The sequence below is a fragment of the Emydura macquarii genome, unplaced genomic scaffold (genome assembly GCF_026122565.2).
Source record: "Emydura macquarii macquarii isolate MOO-44397 ecotype Brisbane River unplaced genomic scaffold, CSIRO-AGI_Emac_v2 contig_2432, whole genome shotgun sequence".
Classification (NCBI taxonomy): Eukaryota; Metazoa; Chordata; order Testudines; family Chelidae; genus Emydura; species Emydura macquarii.
In genome coordinates this window covers 782,328-799,904 of record NW_027132569.1, presented here as the reverse complement: position 1 = coordinate 799,904, position 17,577 = coordinate 782,328, and the positions used below count along the sequence as shown (strand labels likewise).

The window sequence follows — 17,577 nt, the reverse complement described above, 5'->3', positions numbered from 1 at the left end:
TGCATGTGGAAAAATATTTTAATTGCATTTCAGATGTGGTAGAGTTACAATTATGACTTATCAGATGAACAAAGGAAGCCTGTCTAATTTCACAATGAAAACAGCTTTTATTTGTATTCTGTATAATGAAAGTTGAATCTAGGGAAGGCTCCAGCTCTGTTAGTGGGTTCTGTAGTGATGACTGTATTACTGCCAGAGCTCCTGGTGCACTCAGTTGCTGTGTAAACATACCCAAAGTGAAACCACATGTGTTAGGTATTATAAAGGTTCTGCTGAAGTTTAAGCCACAATGCTCAGCTAGGTTGTTTTTAAAAAAAAGCAAACTGAAAAATCAGAAATTCCATCTTGTGGAATCATATTGGGTCATCAGCAGACTTAGGACTTTTAGATGCACAGCACAGACCTCAGCCTCTTGAGCTAATGGTGAGCTAGTTGTAATGTGCTATTATCCGCTAGGTTGACCAGCCATTAGAGCAACACTTGGCCCATGGATTTCACAACAGACAGCAGAGGAATGATGTGATTCAGGAATCCTGGGTTCAATTCCAGGTTCTGGAGGGTGAGTAGTTATAGTTGTTATAATCCCTTCTCCCCTGTCCTCTTCCAGTCGGATGCTGTCCCCCTCTGCTTCTGTCCATTCACATGCACCCTACTCCAGTCTCTATCCCTTTGCTCCTATCCAACTCCACTCTAAGTTCTTGTCTAAGTTTTCTATCTAATCCACCAGCTATTTTCTACCTTAGCTTCTACTTCTGTCCCCTTCTGCTCTTATACCTGTCCCTGACTCCTGTCTTTGTTTTTCCCCTATTCCCAGCCTTTATCATCTCCCCACCTCAACGCCTGTCTCTGTCCCCTTTGTTTCTATTTCCTCCTCCAGCCTCCATTTCTCACTTCTCTGTATCATAGTCAGACTACTTCCACTTCCTCTATGTTGGCTGGGCAGTAGTGGTGGCCCTGAGAGAACGAAAGACTCTTTCAGCTTTTAGTGACCCCCAGCTGCTAGAATGAGCAATTTGCAGAGAAAGGCTTGCTCTCAGGCCCTGAAACTTTGGGGTGGAATATGCTTACTTGCTTTGTGCGGGTGGCATATAGGATCCTTGTGCAGATGGAACATGCCCAGTTCATATCCATCTTCAGAGAATTTAGCTGCAAGCTTCTGACAAATCCCTCCTGAGCATGTGCAAACTAGATTTTTTCAGAAATTTATAACTTGATCAAATTTGAGTGGATTTTCACCAGAACAGCAAAAGGCACATCCTGACACCAGGATGGCCTCCCTGCACCAAGGCATGGCAGGGCTAGAGCTTCTCAATGAAATGGTTGTAAGAAATAGTTAAATGGGCAAAACAATGTATTTTTTTCTAATGTTGTTCTTGGAGATGGCTGAACTGTTTTGACTGAAAATTAAACAGACATCCCTCCAGGAAAATTCCAGTCTCAGTGGTTAACGTTTATTAAAGTTATAAGCAGCTGAAAACAGGTTCTTATAATGGAAAGTGTTAGGGAACACTTATTTAACACTAGTGTTAAATACAGGTGTTGCTAAAAGCCTGTCCATAATAGATGGAATTAGGTCCATAGGCATGATTCTTCTCCTTCATACCATTATAAATATAGAGTAATTCCACTTCAATCAGGGGTGAGGGGTGTTATACTAGTGTTGAATTGTTAAGAGATCAGGATCAGGTCCTTAATATACAGTTTGTGAATATACTCTTTCTTTCTCCCAAAAAGGACAATAAAGGTAGTTCGGTTTTAATTCTGTATCCTCAAGGCCAGTAATCTCTGAAGTGCACAAATTGAGAACTCTTTCGTTTAGCCTCAGAAATGAAAAAGTGTCATACAAAACTAAATAAAAGCCTCAGAAACAGAATTTTAATACTCTCACCTACACAACAGTGTGCCCTAAAGAAGGAAGTGTTTTAGCAAAAGAGGGAACATGAACACACATTGCTGTTTGTCAGAAAAGTATTTTCCCAAGCTAGAGATGATTACATAGTTCACTAGTGGTAGGATGAAGTAAAGCCACAAGTGGGTTTGCATAAAGTCATCTCTCCCTAATGAAATGTGAGTGAAAACACCGATGATTAAAAAGGAGGAAATGTTGTTTGACATTTCCTGGTTGATGTAAATATTTTCAGGGATAGGAGGAAAATAAATGATGATGTTTGCTGAAGATTATATGCAGCAGGACTGTGTTTCAGCACCTTTTGTTATAGTAATTTTTGCTTTTGCAGTCATTATATGAATCTAGTGTGCTACTGTTTCCAGAAACATGTTTCATCCTTTTCACTTTGGCTTCAGGGAGAAGTATAGTTCCCCTTTAGCTCTACTGCATTTTGCATACATATATCTTATTGTGAAATGCTAACTTTGATATGTACAAATTATAAGATCTGTTTCAAAGGATTATAAGGAATAACCAGCATGGATTCGTCAAGAACCAATCAGGCCAAACCAACCTAATTCCCTCTTTAGCAGGGCTACTGGCCTACTGGGTAGTGGGGAAGACGTAAATGTGACATTTTGATTTTAGTAAGGCCTTTGACCCAATCTCACTTGACAGTCTCATAAGAAAATTAGGGAAATAAGGTCTAGATGAAAGGACAGGATTAGAATTCAAAATGACCTTAACAAATTGGAGAATTGGTCTGAATCCAACAGGATGAAATTAAATAAAGCAAGTGCAAAGTTCTTCACATAAGGAAAAAGGAAATGCACAACTACAAAATGTGGTGGTACTGCTGAAAAGGATCTGAGGATTCTAATGGATCACAAATTGAATATGAGTAAACAATGTGAAGCAATTGCAAAAACAAACAAACAAAAAACACCCCCCAAAAAACTAGTATGGGGTGTATTAACAGAAGTGTTTTATGTAAGACATAGAAAGTAATTGTCCCACCCCACTTGGTATTGGTGAGGTCTTAGCTGAGCATTGTGTCTAAGTCTGGGCACCATACTTTAAGAAAGATAGGGATAAATTTGAGAGAATCCAGAAGAAAGCAACAAAAATGATAAAAAGCTTAGAATACCTGACCTATGAGGAAAGGATATGCTCCCTAAACGGTATTGTGATTTTCAGCAGTTAAAAGGAGTTACTGTCATATTAGCAAATGCTGCTAGATTATTTCAGCATGCTTGAAAGCTTGTCTTTCTCACCAACAGAAGTTGATCCAATAAAAAATGTAAGACAGATGTGGAATAAAGACAAGTTACAATCACTAAAGTTTATGTATTTTTCCATGCTGTTTAAAAGTTGAAACTTCATTATAAAAATACCTAATAAGAATAGCTAATGTCTGAATATATTTGATTATGCTGTGCAGTAGCTGACTGTGCCATACTCATCTGAAATGATTACATGGTACAATATTTGCCATTTTATTTATAGCATTCAATTTATAGCATTTAAAGACTGTAATGAACCCATGGGGTAGCTATTTATTTCTGTAGGTGAGCTTATGCAGCAGTCACCATCAGTGTCAACATTTTTCTTCATTTACCACACAGTGATAACTTAGGTAACTCTACATTTGGACTCTCCGACGCTAATGTGTGGGTGTGACAAGGTGCAGGGACGCTCCCTGCCCTCCGATGAACAAGGTGATAATCTCTGCACGACTTCCTTCTCCCACTTCTAAGGAGAAAGGCTATAGAAGCATGTGTTTGAGAGACGCAGACTAGAGAAGTGCCCTTGGGAAAGCTGTGCTTCAAACTCAGGGTGCCAAAAGAGTGGAGCGACCATTAAGTTGGTTTTTTCCCCTGTATGTTTTATTGTGTGTTAACTTATTTTGCTTTCTTTTATCAACTTTGTCCCTTGAGAAAAAGATCGGCCGTGGGTTTTTTTTGTTTTCTGCTAAATGATTCCACTAGAAGGTAATTGTTGATGGTACCCTGTAAACCTTCTGTCCCTACCACTCCTTCCTTCTAAGTTCTTATCAGAGAAACCAAACTGTAAACTAAAACCGAAAGAGAGTTTAGTAACTTAGAGGACTGGAGCTGCAATGGAATCTTGCCTCAGGCAAGTGATATATCTTATGATTTTAAATGTAATTTCATCATTGTACTGATTTCAGCTTGTGCATCAGCAGTGGCGGACCAACGGAGTGGTGGGGCGGGAGGAGGCCATGGCCCCCGGATGCCAAACTGGGGTGGGAGAGGGATCACTGGCTGGGCCCTTCAGGGCTCTATCACGAGACGTGGGAGAAGAGAAGCCGCAAATCAGCAGATAACCAACACACAAGTTGTCAAATACAGGTGGGGTGGGGTGGGAGGAGGATGGCTGCAGAGCTGCTTGGGGCCAGGGACCCTGGGCTGGACCCACATGGGGATAGGGTCCTGGCCTGCCGGTGCCGGGAGTGAGTCCTGGCTCAGGCCGACAGGACGGGGTGGGCCTGAAAGACAAAACCAGGTTAGTTCCCAGCCCCCAGCAGCACTGCACCCCTGTTGTCTGCTCCTCGGCCCTGCCCCTGCAAGCAGCGCCCCCCAGCCGTGTGTGTCTCCCCTCAAGCAGCATGTCCCCCAGTCTGTTCTCCTCTGTCCAGCAGCACGCCCCCAGCAGCACCTACCCTGACCGTCTGTCCCCCCCAAGTAGCGCACCCCCTCTTAGCCGTATATGCCTCCCCTCAAGCAGTGCACCCCCATCCATTTCCCCCTGTCAAGCAGCATGCCACCCACAGGTGTGTCACCCCTCCCAGCTGTGTGTCTCCCCCCCACCAGCAGCGCACTCCTCACCAGCTGTGTGTCTCCTCCCCAGCAGTGTGGGCCTCTGGGCCACGCTCTCCCCCGCAGCAGCACAGCACATGGTGAGAAGGGTTGGGGGGTGCAAATGCAAGCATTGGCCCCCGGGCACTGGACGCCCACGGTACGCCATTGTGCATCAATGGAGTTTATTCCAAATATGACAAGGAAAATAAATGCATCGCACTAATAACCAGAAAGTACATTAGCAGTATAGTATTTTTGAAGGAAGTGCTGTTTTATTCATGACAGGCTGGCTTGTTTTGAAAGTAGTTTGGTAGAACCTTTGTATCTTGGCCAATGTATCCTCTCTGAACCAAATAAATCCAAATACACAAGGCTCTATGGACCTGATCCTATACCCATTCAAGTTAATAATAATAATAATAATCCTATTGACCTAAATTACAATAGGATTGTGCCCTGTGAGAGCTAATTTGGAGCATAAGATGCCATGCTGGTATTTGCCAAAAGAGTCACTCTAGGGGCTATAACAACGAGACTCTCGATGTTTTTGCTTTATACAGACTAACACGGCTACCCCTCTGAAACTTTCTAGTGGCTATGTTTCACGTCTCCTTTTGAAGAGCGTTTTGACATGCCTGAACAATAAAACATGCAAAACGCACATCAAACTCTATTCTTTCTTAAATTACATTAGCGCTTCTAAGGAATTACGCATGACACATTCAGGCAGAACTAAGCATTCAGACTTTTTGTAATGCCTAAACTACCTTTCAGGTGTTGAAGCCATCTCATATTTAGTGTTCATAACTTTAAAATTACAGGCCTGGTTTACTTTAAACACGGGTTAATTTTTAGACCACATTTAGATCTATGAAATAAATCCGGATTGAGGTTTCTGATTTCAGCCACTGTTGAGCCATCTGCAGGCAAAATGTGTTATCAGAACATATGGAAAAGAGTGCATTTTTTCCCCTCATGCAGTTATAAACTCAGAAGCAACTCAGCCATTTTTTCTTAAACTTTCCAAACATTCAAATTCACCACAGGGTTGTAGTTTGGCAAAGTTCTGAGCAAGTGGAATAGGAAATTTAAGAATGGAATTTGGAACTCCTCTAAATTGCATTACAGTACACTCACTACAGTATACATAAACACAATTAAAAAGAACACAATCCAGGGCACAGTTTGGTAAAAAGTTCTTCCGACATTTATTTATTTTAGAAGTAAATTCAACAACTCTAAATTCCCTGAAGTACATATACTCATAGGGATGTCTATGCATCGAAAGCTATGCATAGGTTAGCCTACCTGAGCTAGCCTGAATCCAGCCAGTGTGGGTAACAATAGCAGTGAAGACAATGCAGCGCAGGCTTCAGAACGAGCTGCTGAGCCAAGTACTTACCCAGAATCTGTCCCAGGCATGTCCCAGGCCTGTACTAAAATCTGTGTAGTGTTGTCTTCACTGCTATTGTTATACTGGATTTGTTCTTGCTGGATTCAAGCTAGTTCAGACAGGCCAGCCGGAGCACAGCTTTTGTTGGGTAGACATACCCACAGTGAGTTTCTCTGGAATCATTTGAGAGAACTTCAGTAGAAAAGACACACAGGCATCTTTTGCCAGTGTCTAGCTAAATATGAAAATACTATTATTTAGCTCTGTAGTTTTAATATGGTGCCAGTCTTTCAACTAGATCCAGGCTGAGCTCTGTGCCTATGCGGAGCCCCATTAACTTTGATGGGACTCCATACAGACATAAGAGTGCCTGCAAAACTCAGATTACATGGTTGGGGCCATAGTCTATTAAATATCTACAAAATAACTGCATGTTCTTTGACCGTAGCTTTGTCTCCATAATCCTATTGCTTCAACTGTGGAGTTAAGCTGGTGTAGCAAGAAAAGGAATGTATCCTTCAGTTCATCATATTAAAAAATACACCAAGTGAGGGTGAATTGTGCCGTGGATAAAGGTCTTTTGGCAAGTTACTTTTGTGCTTGGAACTGGCCTCCTTTGGTAATGTACAGCTTTTGTGAGCAGTGTACATTGCTGATAAATTTTAACAGCCAAAGATGGAGTAAAGAACTGAGGTGATTCCTGCATGCATGTCACCCTCTCTCTGAGGTTACAGACTGTGATTTCACTGTGACTGAAGTTATAAATAACAGGCACTTACAGGCATTATGTTACTTTATAAAATACTTTGAGTAGGGAACATTAAAATCCAGTTTTTCAAAATTGGAATACTTCCATCCAGTAATCCCTTTGTAATCTCTCTATCTGGATGCGGCAGAATTGCTGGGTGAATGAGGAGGTCTGCTTTATCCTTCTGAGAAAAAAGAAGAATTTGGATTCCCCTGAAAAGCCACAGCATTTAAAGGAGAGTAGTTATTATAGCAGCTCTCTCAGTACTTGTGTTTATTTTTTTACTAGGAAGAGCAATCATTTAATAAGACAGTCACCACTAATGTAGCTGCCAAGGTCTTTACAGCTCCATGTGTGGTGCTTACTGTGGATGAGGGAGAATTAATCTTTGATTTACTCCACACTCAGCCCTAGACAGGGGTGAGGACATGAACCTGCACCAAACTTGGCAGCTATGTTGGGGTGATTGTGGGTGAACATTGTAGTGAATTGGAGGAGATCGTGTTTGGGGGTGCCGGTTAGGGAACTGGGTGTTGGAGGGTGTCTGGAGGTGTCGAGGTCAGTGGGTGCTGGAGGATGTGTGGTAGTGCTGGGTTGGATTAATACTTGGGTGCTGGAGGAGGAAGATGAACGCTGAGCAGTGGGTTTTAGGAGAGTAGCTGGATGCTGGATGAGGGAAATCTGTGTGGAGAATATTTGAGAGAGCTGGGGGAGCTAGGGCCAGTATTGGTCTGCTCATCATCTATCCATACAGCTGCTGTCTCCTCCTGATTGCTTCTGAGATTCTGCAGGAGGAGCAGCAATGGGGGGTGGCAGAGGGACTGCGTGCAGAGTTAATGCCACAGCACTTCTGGTGGTTGGGAGGTGGAGCTCCAGTTCATCCTTGCAACGCAGCTAGACCATTCAAATCCAGCTGGGCTCTTGGAGTGCATGACAGGGCTGTTGGTCATGTGAGATACATGACACCTGTCAGCCCTGCACTGAAGGATGAGTTTGCATATACAATACCAATTAGAGAGCTAACCAACCTCACATGTAGTGACTTTGAAGAAGGTGGTTATTCACAATCTAGTGAGTTAGCAAATTGGAAAAATACATCTGTCACTCTTATCCACGTGGAGTAGTGCCTTACTCTCAGTAGTCCAGTCAGTGCTAGTCAACACAAAAAAGAATAGCAGCATCTGGTCCTATATGTTATTGATTGATATAATTCATTTTTTATTTTTAGACACAGGCTTTTATTGCATTTATAGCGCTTCCTTTCCTTCCCTCTGAGGTGTGAAAGGACATCATAAATCCCGTCTGATTGTTCCCAGTGTTTACAATATAAATGAAGTCTCATGTGATTCCTTAAATGAAATAATTGGATCTCATTTGTGGACCACACTAATCTCACTCTCGCTCAAATTGCCAGAGTATACTAACAGAAAACTCTCTTATGCTACTATTTGGGTTTTCTCATTTTATTTTTTTAACTCACTGCATGCAATGGCTTTGTGCATATCTGTTTTACACACCGGTCCTGCTTTCAACAGAGACACACATTGTGGCTAACTTTCATTATTTTATTATGAGTTTCATGATATTCATTTTTTCTTAATGCCTTAACTCCTGGAGTCCCATGATTACATCAGAATTCCAGCTTTCATTTAAAAAGCAGAGTGAGTAGTTAGCCCTCATGGTTGTGAAGAAAAGCTTGAAAATGGGAGATCAAAAAGCTCAAAAACCTACAAGCTAATAAAAAGAAAAACATTTTATTTTATTTTTTAAATTTCCAGGTTTATTTTAGCTGGTCTCATGATTTTTGAGGGCCTCACTCACAATTAGCATTACTGAGGCGACAACGTGTACTGAAAGTGCCTATAGGATTGTATGAGCTTTTCTAGATGTTTTATATTGCTCTCAGATATTGAGACCACTAGGTAAATACTTCTTTAAAATACACTATATAATACTGGATGAAAGAAGACTTCTAAATCCTATGCTATGGTACCTTTCTATAGAAAGACTATATACTCCATGACAAGAAATCCAAAAAATTTCTTGTCATTGTCCTGACAAATGAGCAAGACTTGGCAGAGGGACTACCTAAACACAGATTTCAGATATGGACAGAGGGAATCCTCTATATCATAGGAATGGGTGAAACAGCTGATTTAAACAAGTAACCCGAACCAAAACTTGTTTTCAGTTATAAAAGTTTGATTATCTTCTCTTTTAAATATTATTTTCATTTTTGTGCACTTTTGCGCTTTCTACTTCCAACTGGAGCAGAAATGGAAAAGCCAAAAGACCATGAGACAGCTGTTCAGTCTGGGTATTTTTGTCCCTTCTGAAATCAGAAACTCAGAAGAAAACCTTTTCTCATTAGATTTCCAGTCCAGGATTATAGACTTTACACCTGCCAACTGTCCCAATTTGGCCAGTTTTTTTTTTTTTTTTTCCTCCATCCAGTTCCAGTGTTGACAGTCCTTGCCAAAGTCTTGGCAACACTCTTAATTGACGTTTTCAACTGGTCGCACCAATGAGGGACTGCGTTATTAAAGGGAAATGGTGCCTCTTTTGCAAATGTCAGCTATGAGTTACTGACCTATGTAATGTGGAGAAATTATTAGTTGGTAGTTTTAATGTTAATATAGTCAAAAGATCAGTCTTGGGCTCTCTGGTGTTCTTCTATTTGTCAAAATATTTTAATTGTTAATTGTTTCCATTGCTATGCCATGTAATTTCTTTTTGATTAATGGAATATTAAATAGACGCCTGCATTCCTCATGTTAGTTGCTGTCTCTATGGAGACTTCTTTTGAATATCATTTGGAAAAAGGCATCAACAGTGGAGTTTAATGAAAACGAATAAGCCAAAAAATAACGCTCATTACTTTGTGATACTTAAACAATAACACAGATGTCTTCTCTTTATCACATTTATTCAGTATAATTACATTGAGTACTTGAGATTTCAGGCTTCTGTTAGGGCTATATTCATAAAACAAAAAAGAGATGATATATGCAGGTCTTGATTCCCATTATATAATCATACAGCAGAGACTGTGCAACTTATTCCTGTTTTAACAAAAGAACACTTGGTTTATGTTTTGGGATTAGGCCAATCAATACAGCAGATTTACATGTCAAACACATGAGTATTTGCCCTTCCAAATAGATAGCTGTTTAACAAAAGGTTTCATATGGGATTCTAGTCAGTTCTGAAGATACATTCTTAATTTCCTTATGTTCATTGGCAATGAATGATTGAAGAAAACCGAGAAGAGTAGGATGGATCCAACACTTTAAGCACTCAAGTTTGAAAGTTCAGGTACCTGAATCCACATTTGGGCATGTAAATAAAAGTGTCCTGGTTTTCAGAGATACTGAATATCTACAGCTCCTATTGACTTAAAAAAACCTACAGGTTTTCAGTGCCTCTGAATATGGACCCGCTTATTTTGGTGCTTGTCCCAAGGCCCCCAGCTTTAAATTTTTGGCCTAAATAAAATGTGTATTTTTATCATAACCCATTAGTATTGGGCTAAACTTAAAAAGAAAAAAAAAAAAAAAAAGAAAAAAACCTCTACTATGTCTCCTTGTTTGGTTTTTGCCTCCCTTTCCTTTTCCTGGTGCTGCATACCTTGGTGTTTGTTTCCTAATGTCTTTCAGTATCTGTTTTCCCACTATAAGTTTTCTATATTTTAATACTTTTCTTTTAAAAAGTCAGTTTCCTTTTAGTCTAAGACCATTCTCTTTTTCTTTAAATCTTTTCTTTCTTTACAAGAAACTTGTCTTTATTCTGGTTCCCTCTTCATTTTGCCATTCCTCCCCTACCCAGTATATTTTCGCCTTCAGTATTTTCTCATTATTTTCCACTGGCCTATCCAATCAACCCCTTTCTCACCACCTCTTTCCTTCTTCCCCTTTCCTTCAAACTCATTGCCAAGTACTACATTCCCCCATTGTCCTCACCTATTTGCTCTAATCCTCAAATTATCATCCACCATTCACGTGTTCTGTTACTGTCCTGGGCTTACTGCCCTCCATTTCACTCTTTCCCACATGCTTTGTCTCATGCACATTCCCCTACGCCGCAGTTCCTTTGACCAATCCGAGTGCTCTCTTGTCTTGCCAAAGGTGTTCTTTTCCCTTCCCAAGAACCTCTTCCCCTTGGATGCTTTATGATATCTCTCCCTTTTCTTTGTATCATTATCATTGTTATTGTTTATTTATAAATTATTTAGTTTGATTCTTCACTGCATGCTCATTTTTGCACTAAAATGTCATCTGGATGCCAGTCTGGGTAAGGGAATCCTTTAGCTTGACTTTTGCTGATCCTTTTACTTTGTTTTATTGAAGTTGTCCATAGGAAATATTTTAGTATGCAAAGAGGCAAAGGTGTAGAGCACATATAAATGTATAAACCAGATGAATGTGATGAACGTAAATGATCAAAGGATATTGTGTAATGTTTGTGCTTCTAGATGAAAATATTTAAATATTTTTTAAGGTATATCTTTTGAGTTATGTCTTTACTGTTTCATGACAATCTGAAAGATTTCTGTAAATGGAATTAAAAATCAAAGACCAAAGAAAGGGCTTTTAAAAGTGTGTGGCTCTCTATATAAGTACCATAGATAGAAGGCATCTATGGTACTTACATGGCATCAATTACCATAGTATCTGAGTGTCTCACAGTCTTGAATGTGTTTATCCTCACAATAGTGCTGTGAGATAGGGAAGTGCTATTATCTCCATTTTACAGGTGGGGAATTGAGGCACAGAGAAGTGAAAGGTATTTAGGCATCTAAAGATGTAGATAGGTGCTGAGTGGCATTAAAAACAAACTCTAAGTTCTCATTGGCAGTTATGTGCCTAAGGTACTTTTGACAGTCCCAGTAGGTACTTATTTGCATCTTTTGGTGACTAAATACCCTGGAAAATCTGGCCCTAAATGACTTGTTCAAGGTCACACAGGAAGGCTCTGGTACAGATGGGACTTGAACTCAGGACTCTGGTTAGTGTCTCAACCCCTGGACAATCCTTCATCTCTTCATTGACTATAGTTACAGTGTGAGGTGCATTAAAGATGAAGTTAAGATGTGATTGAGGTGTGTAGCTTGACTTCTGGTGACTGTGTGAGAGCATGAAATAAACCAGCCTGATTTTCAGTTTCTAGGCTGAGTTTGTAGGTGGGAGTTAAAACAAAACAACTTTTTACTTGCAAATTGGTCTAACTGATTTTTGCATGGATTGGCCTCAGATTTATTGCCTGAATAAGGTGCTAAGTCAGTTATTTTGGAGGACAAAAGGAAGAGAAGAATAAACAAAAATATTAAATTGAAAAGAGTTGTCTATTTTCCAAACTACCAGCAAATTAAGATATATGAATAATTTGAATTTATAAATAATTTTTAATCATAAAGCACAGCAAACCTCAAAGTTTAATCACTGCATATATGGAATCACTTCAATCACCAATGAAACTATGTAGCTACCTGAGGAGTGGAGTGGAACAGCTGTTTAGCAGTGCAGGGGAGATTTTAGGTAGGCAGAATTCTTACAAATAGTGCTATAGATTCTTCATACTGCAAATGATAGGTACTTCATTCAGCTTTCCATTTCATCTGAAGTACGGTAATTGAGGATGAATCAATAAGAAAGTGGAACCACTTTGTATTGTAGCTTATAATAACCAGAACCTATCCTATTACTATGGTGCATTACTCAGTTAGTCCATTTCATCTAACATGGTACTTGAAACAGAAGAAATGTGTATAATATACAGAAGAAGGAGCAGTGTAATAACCAAACCAGCAGAAGGAGACAGAAGTACAAATTTGAGTCTTACAAAACACACAACAGGCTTTTCTTCCTCCTCGAAGTGTTACTTCCAAAATCATTTGTGCTTAAAAGGCACAAATAAATACCCCTGTAATGACTCTTTTAACTGGCTTTTACTTGCTATTTGTGCCCTACTTATTGATTGGCAGTTACACTTGTGGATGATGGGGGCTGGATGGGTCTTATAAATTTAGGGCATCACAAAACATGATTTGCAAAACAGATGGCTACTGTATTTTAATAAAAATTGATTTTTACCATGCTGAAACTGATTATGCAATTTTTTCTGAGTGGCCTGTTGGAACCACACCTAATGGCTAACAGTTATATTTTTGAACTGAAGACAAGCCTCTCAAGCTTTAGTTAGTATCTAGTAGGGGTGAGGAACCCTTGCAGTTCTACACAGCATTTGAAGCCTAATTTTAGATCATCACCACTCGCTTCAGATCTGAAAGTGCATTGATTATATAGTTCTTTTTGTTTAAGTGGTTTACTGGTTCTTCATTACTGCGTTCACTAATCCTTACCCAGAGGTTAATTTGAACATTGCGAATTGCTAATCTCCATAGACCCAAGAATATGGAAAGTTCTGATGCCTCTTTGAACTATTGGGTCTACAAAGTTGGGCTTAAAACTTGCAGGTACAGACTTGAAATTCTGGGTACTTCTTTCAGGCTAGAAATACTAAAAGAAGTGCCTTCCTTATATTATTTTGTCCCTGTTTCTTTCTTGTGCCAGCTGAAAATTGGAAATGTAGAAGACTACAGTGGGAAAAAAAGATACACAGAATTGTTTAACTCTGAACAAAGGCTCATTTGAATTTGAAGTTTTGGGTATGATTCAGGTCAGTTCTTACTTTACCCAAATTGTTTTACTAGCCTCCTGTTTTTTATATCAGTGGGAGATCCCCTAGTTTCTACCTTGTTCATGCAATTGAAGATGTTACATGCTCAGACCTGTTTGTTCTTGTCTCTGGAATTCTTGATTTTGTTGTATTAAAACCTACTGTTTGCATATGGAAAAAGTGGCTATTTGTAAAAAAGTCTGTTGCACTTGTATTGAATTTTCTGCTATATAAAAATAAATCCATGATTATTTTATACCTCCACTTACAGTGGGTGAACTTTAAAAATTTATTCTGGTTTTAGAGATATTACTGATTTCAGAGATACTCCGTAAGATATTCCTTACAACAAGCAATACTGCTATAATTATTTAATTTTTGTGTGTCCCCTCTTCCTTACAGAAGAAATATGATAAAAATACAACTATTTACAATAATAATAATTCAAATAATTGGAACATTACTGTTGAATAAAGCTTAGATATTTTTTGTAAGGGAGGAGTTGGTTGCAGAAGGGTGTCAGACATAATAAAATGATGGCACAAAAGAAACTTTTTAGAAAGGAAGCTGTGATCTGATTTCACTTTCATTTTACTTTTCAATTGGAAGGAACAGCTCTCTGTGTTATCAACACTTAAAAAAAAAAAAAAATCATACATTTAAAAACAATTCCTTGCTTTCTTTACAGAATGTGGCTGATTTTATATGTTACCTGTTATAAGCCAGCATGAGTTCACATTACCTATCTGAGGAGATCTCTCTCCTTCCCCTTTTCCCCCGTGTGTGTGTGTGTGTGTGTGTGTGTGTGTGTGGTGTGAGAGAGAGAGAGAGAGAGAGAGATAAAGAAATACAATAGGTCATATGTTAATGCTCAAAGATTGGAATTTATTCATGGCAATTTGTAGCAAGCCATCTATCCCTCAGATATTGAACGGAATATATGTACATTTTTTCCAAGTTACTGAACTCCAACTGAACCCACTTTGCAATGTTCAAATTGACCTCTGAGTAAGGATTATTGAGCGCAGTAACATTATTCAGGCCAACAGTCAGAATGCCAAATAAGCTCCCTGTAAATCAATCTAACAAAAGTAAAAAGAAGTCGGGGCAATGTGGGAAAATGCCCATTTAGGAAAGTAATCAAAACTCACATTGTATCGTTTTGTTGGCAGATGCTATAATAAGAAAATAATAGCAGCAAACTTGTACTTTGAAGTAAAATATCAGGGACCTTCTTAGCAATGATACTGTAAGAGAAGCCAAGCAAATAGACTGTTTTGTTTGTTAAGCCTGTCAAACTGGTCTATCTAAGACCTATCATTGTAATATCAGAGTGCGGAGTAGAGGCTTAATGTATATCGTGTCAGTGTGAACAGAGGCCATCTTTTCTGATTCTCTTTCAGCTGTCATGGTTCTAGAGATCAGAATAGGTGGGGGAAGTCTAGCGGTGAATGAGAGATGCCACTCCCCCTTGTATTGTTCTTTAATTGGGAGAAGAGCTTTGCAAGGATCACAGTGAAAAAAGTACCCTTGTTTTCAGATCTGTTCCCTATGTGCCAGCCAGGCCCCCAAACACCTTTTAAGGTAATGGGGAGGAGAAGGGATGTGATTTTCTTCCCTCCAGTCGTGCTGCCTTAGATGAAAGATCAACTGCAAGTTGCCTTCCACTGTGACCCACTTCCATAGGAGAAGATCTGACTGGTTTATGATTTGTCAGGATTCCCTGAGGAGATGTAGAAAGTGGAAGAGGATAAAGTGTGCTTAGCAACCAATTTATTAGATGGATTTCATACTTCTTTCCTGTTCTTAAATGATCAGTGGACAGGTTTTGATTTTTACTTATATGGTCATTCATAATAATTTGTTGAAAGGTATATGTGAACCTGTATTAGACTATGAATTTGCTTGGTAATTACTCACCACAATACTGCTTAGATTGTTTGCTAGTTGTAATTTGCTATTTGATCACCTAAGTCACATGGGGTTGTTTTTGCTCCCCAGTTGGATGACTGCCAAATCTAAAAAGAGCTTTCAAGATGGCCACAAAATCCCCTCTGGTTCAATTACTCATGCCCATTCATATTCACCTCAGTGATGGCAATCCTTATCCTTTCTGCGAACACCCGAGACAAAAATATTTTTTCTCACCTGAACATTCACTAGAAGGGAGTAAAAGAGTTCAAAAGGTGATATTTATGAGACCACAAATCCTTTTTGGATTTTGCAATATTTACCTAGTTCTAGAAAACTATTACAAAATAGCATTTCAAGGGGAATAAAAAGGTATTTTACAGACAGCTCCTGTGTGGGTGTGGAATAGGGAGAGTATTTTGGTCCATTTACCAAAACATTTGCAGTTTTCATTTCAAAGCAAAAATAAATTATTGAGAAGAGAAAATAATACACCTGGATTTAGAGGGCTATTTAGTAAATAAAAAGGTAAAAAAAGGAAATGCTGTGGGCCTGTTGGATTGTGCCTGATATTGTTAACAAAGATTATTCTGCCTTTGGCAAGCCATTACTAGACATATCTATATAATTTCCTTGTTGTTTTGAGCAAGTGTGTTAGTCGAGCATGTTTATTTTTTCTCTTGGGTTCCCAGGGAAATTCCTGTGGATTTTCTGAGGAGTCTGTTTCTAATTCAGATTCCTCTGTGATTGAAAACCGAGGCAGGTCATACTTTTTTTTTGGATGTTACTCAGAGATTATTAAAGGCTCCTCTCATTTGCATCCGTTTTACATACATCAGTTGAGTTATTCCTGATTTACACCAAGTGAGAGGAGAATCAGGCCCTAAGAATACAATGTTTTAAAGTTGGAGAGAGGCAAAATTTCATGGTTTAAATATAGACCTCTGATCCAAGAACTTTAGTTCTAATCCTAGCTTTGATGTTGCCACCTTCTATGGCTATAGGCAAGTATCTTAATCTCTCCACCTCCATTTCTTCTTTTGTAAAATGGGACTAATGATACTAATGTACCTTTCAGAGATGCTGTGAAGATTAATGTGTTTAAAGCACTTACAAGATGAAAAAAGTACTAAATATTATTATTAAAGTGTTATGACCCATTCCTTTCACTGAGGTTGTCAGTGGGGCTTAAAACTGGGACCTTCAATGTTAAAAACATGGGTTTCAACCAGTGGAGCTTTAAGGGTAACTCATTTGGTTGATAGCTGTAGTAGATTCTTATCCTGTTCTGATGATGCCCCACTAGTGGTTTCCATCATTTCATTGCTTGCCATAGATTTTGGAGATCTACCTATTGTTGTGATGATGCTTCTGACCTTCATCCTCAAAGGCTCCTAACTCCATTGAAATCAATACCGAAATAGCTTTGAGGTAGGGTGACCACCTTTTCCAAAGGCAAAAGTGGGACACATGCAGGAGCCCTGCCCATTCTGTAGCAGCTGCCCGGCCAGGCAGGGAGCTGGAGCCAGGAGCTGCTGTGGAGAGCCCCGGACTCTCCATCTGCCCTCGGCAGCGTGTTGAGGTGCTTGAAAGCAGCCCCTAACCCGTGTCCCCACCCGCCAACCCTTTTGCTAAATCATTCTTAAGAATAAGTCTCTCTACTTAGGACTTTAAAAGTGTAAGTAGGAATGAAGAAAGATGATCATGATGAATACTTTTATTTAAAAAAAAAAAAAGTCTGTATTTTACACACAGCCCTTGGCCTTGTATATACCCCATCCCTTGGTGTTATATCCTATAGATGACTACAGTGTATGGAAACTGAGGAAACTTCATGAAATGAAGATTTTACTTGTTAATTATTTTTGGGTGACTATAAACATAAAGGGATATGAGCAAATAATTGTTTATTAAACACTAGGACCAATATTTTATGGTATGGCAGAATGTTCATTAGCCAATGTGCATGATTCATGATATGTCAGTTATAGTCATCCCATCCTAGTAGGTGAGCTTTGAAAACAAATGTGTCTTTTATTCCTGCCCCACCCTGCCAATTGCAATTAACCAAGATTCTACTGCAGACATTTAATGCTCGATCTTTCAGTTACACTTCTGTGCTTCCCTTTATTCTCTCCCC

The 17,577-nt window shown here is 39.2% G+C and overlaps 1 protein-coding gene across 14 annotated transcripts in view; it reads left to right on the top strand.

Annotated features, from left to right (window-relative positions):
* The window catches only part of PDE1C (phosphodiesterase 1C), a 445,397-nt gene that overhangs the window by 249,486 nt on the left and 178,334 nt on the right, over positions 1–17,577 (top strand). Inside the window, exon 1 of one of the 14 annotated variants that reach the window (XM_067562470.1) lies at positions 13,288–13,526. The exons of the other annotated variants lie outside the window; for them this stretch is intronic. The gene's annotated coding sequence lies outside the window, so the exon portion shown is untranslated. Of the gene's footprint in view, positions 1–13,287; positions 13,527–17,577 lie in introns of those variants that run through there. 14 annotated transcript variants of the gene reach the window in all.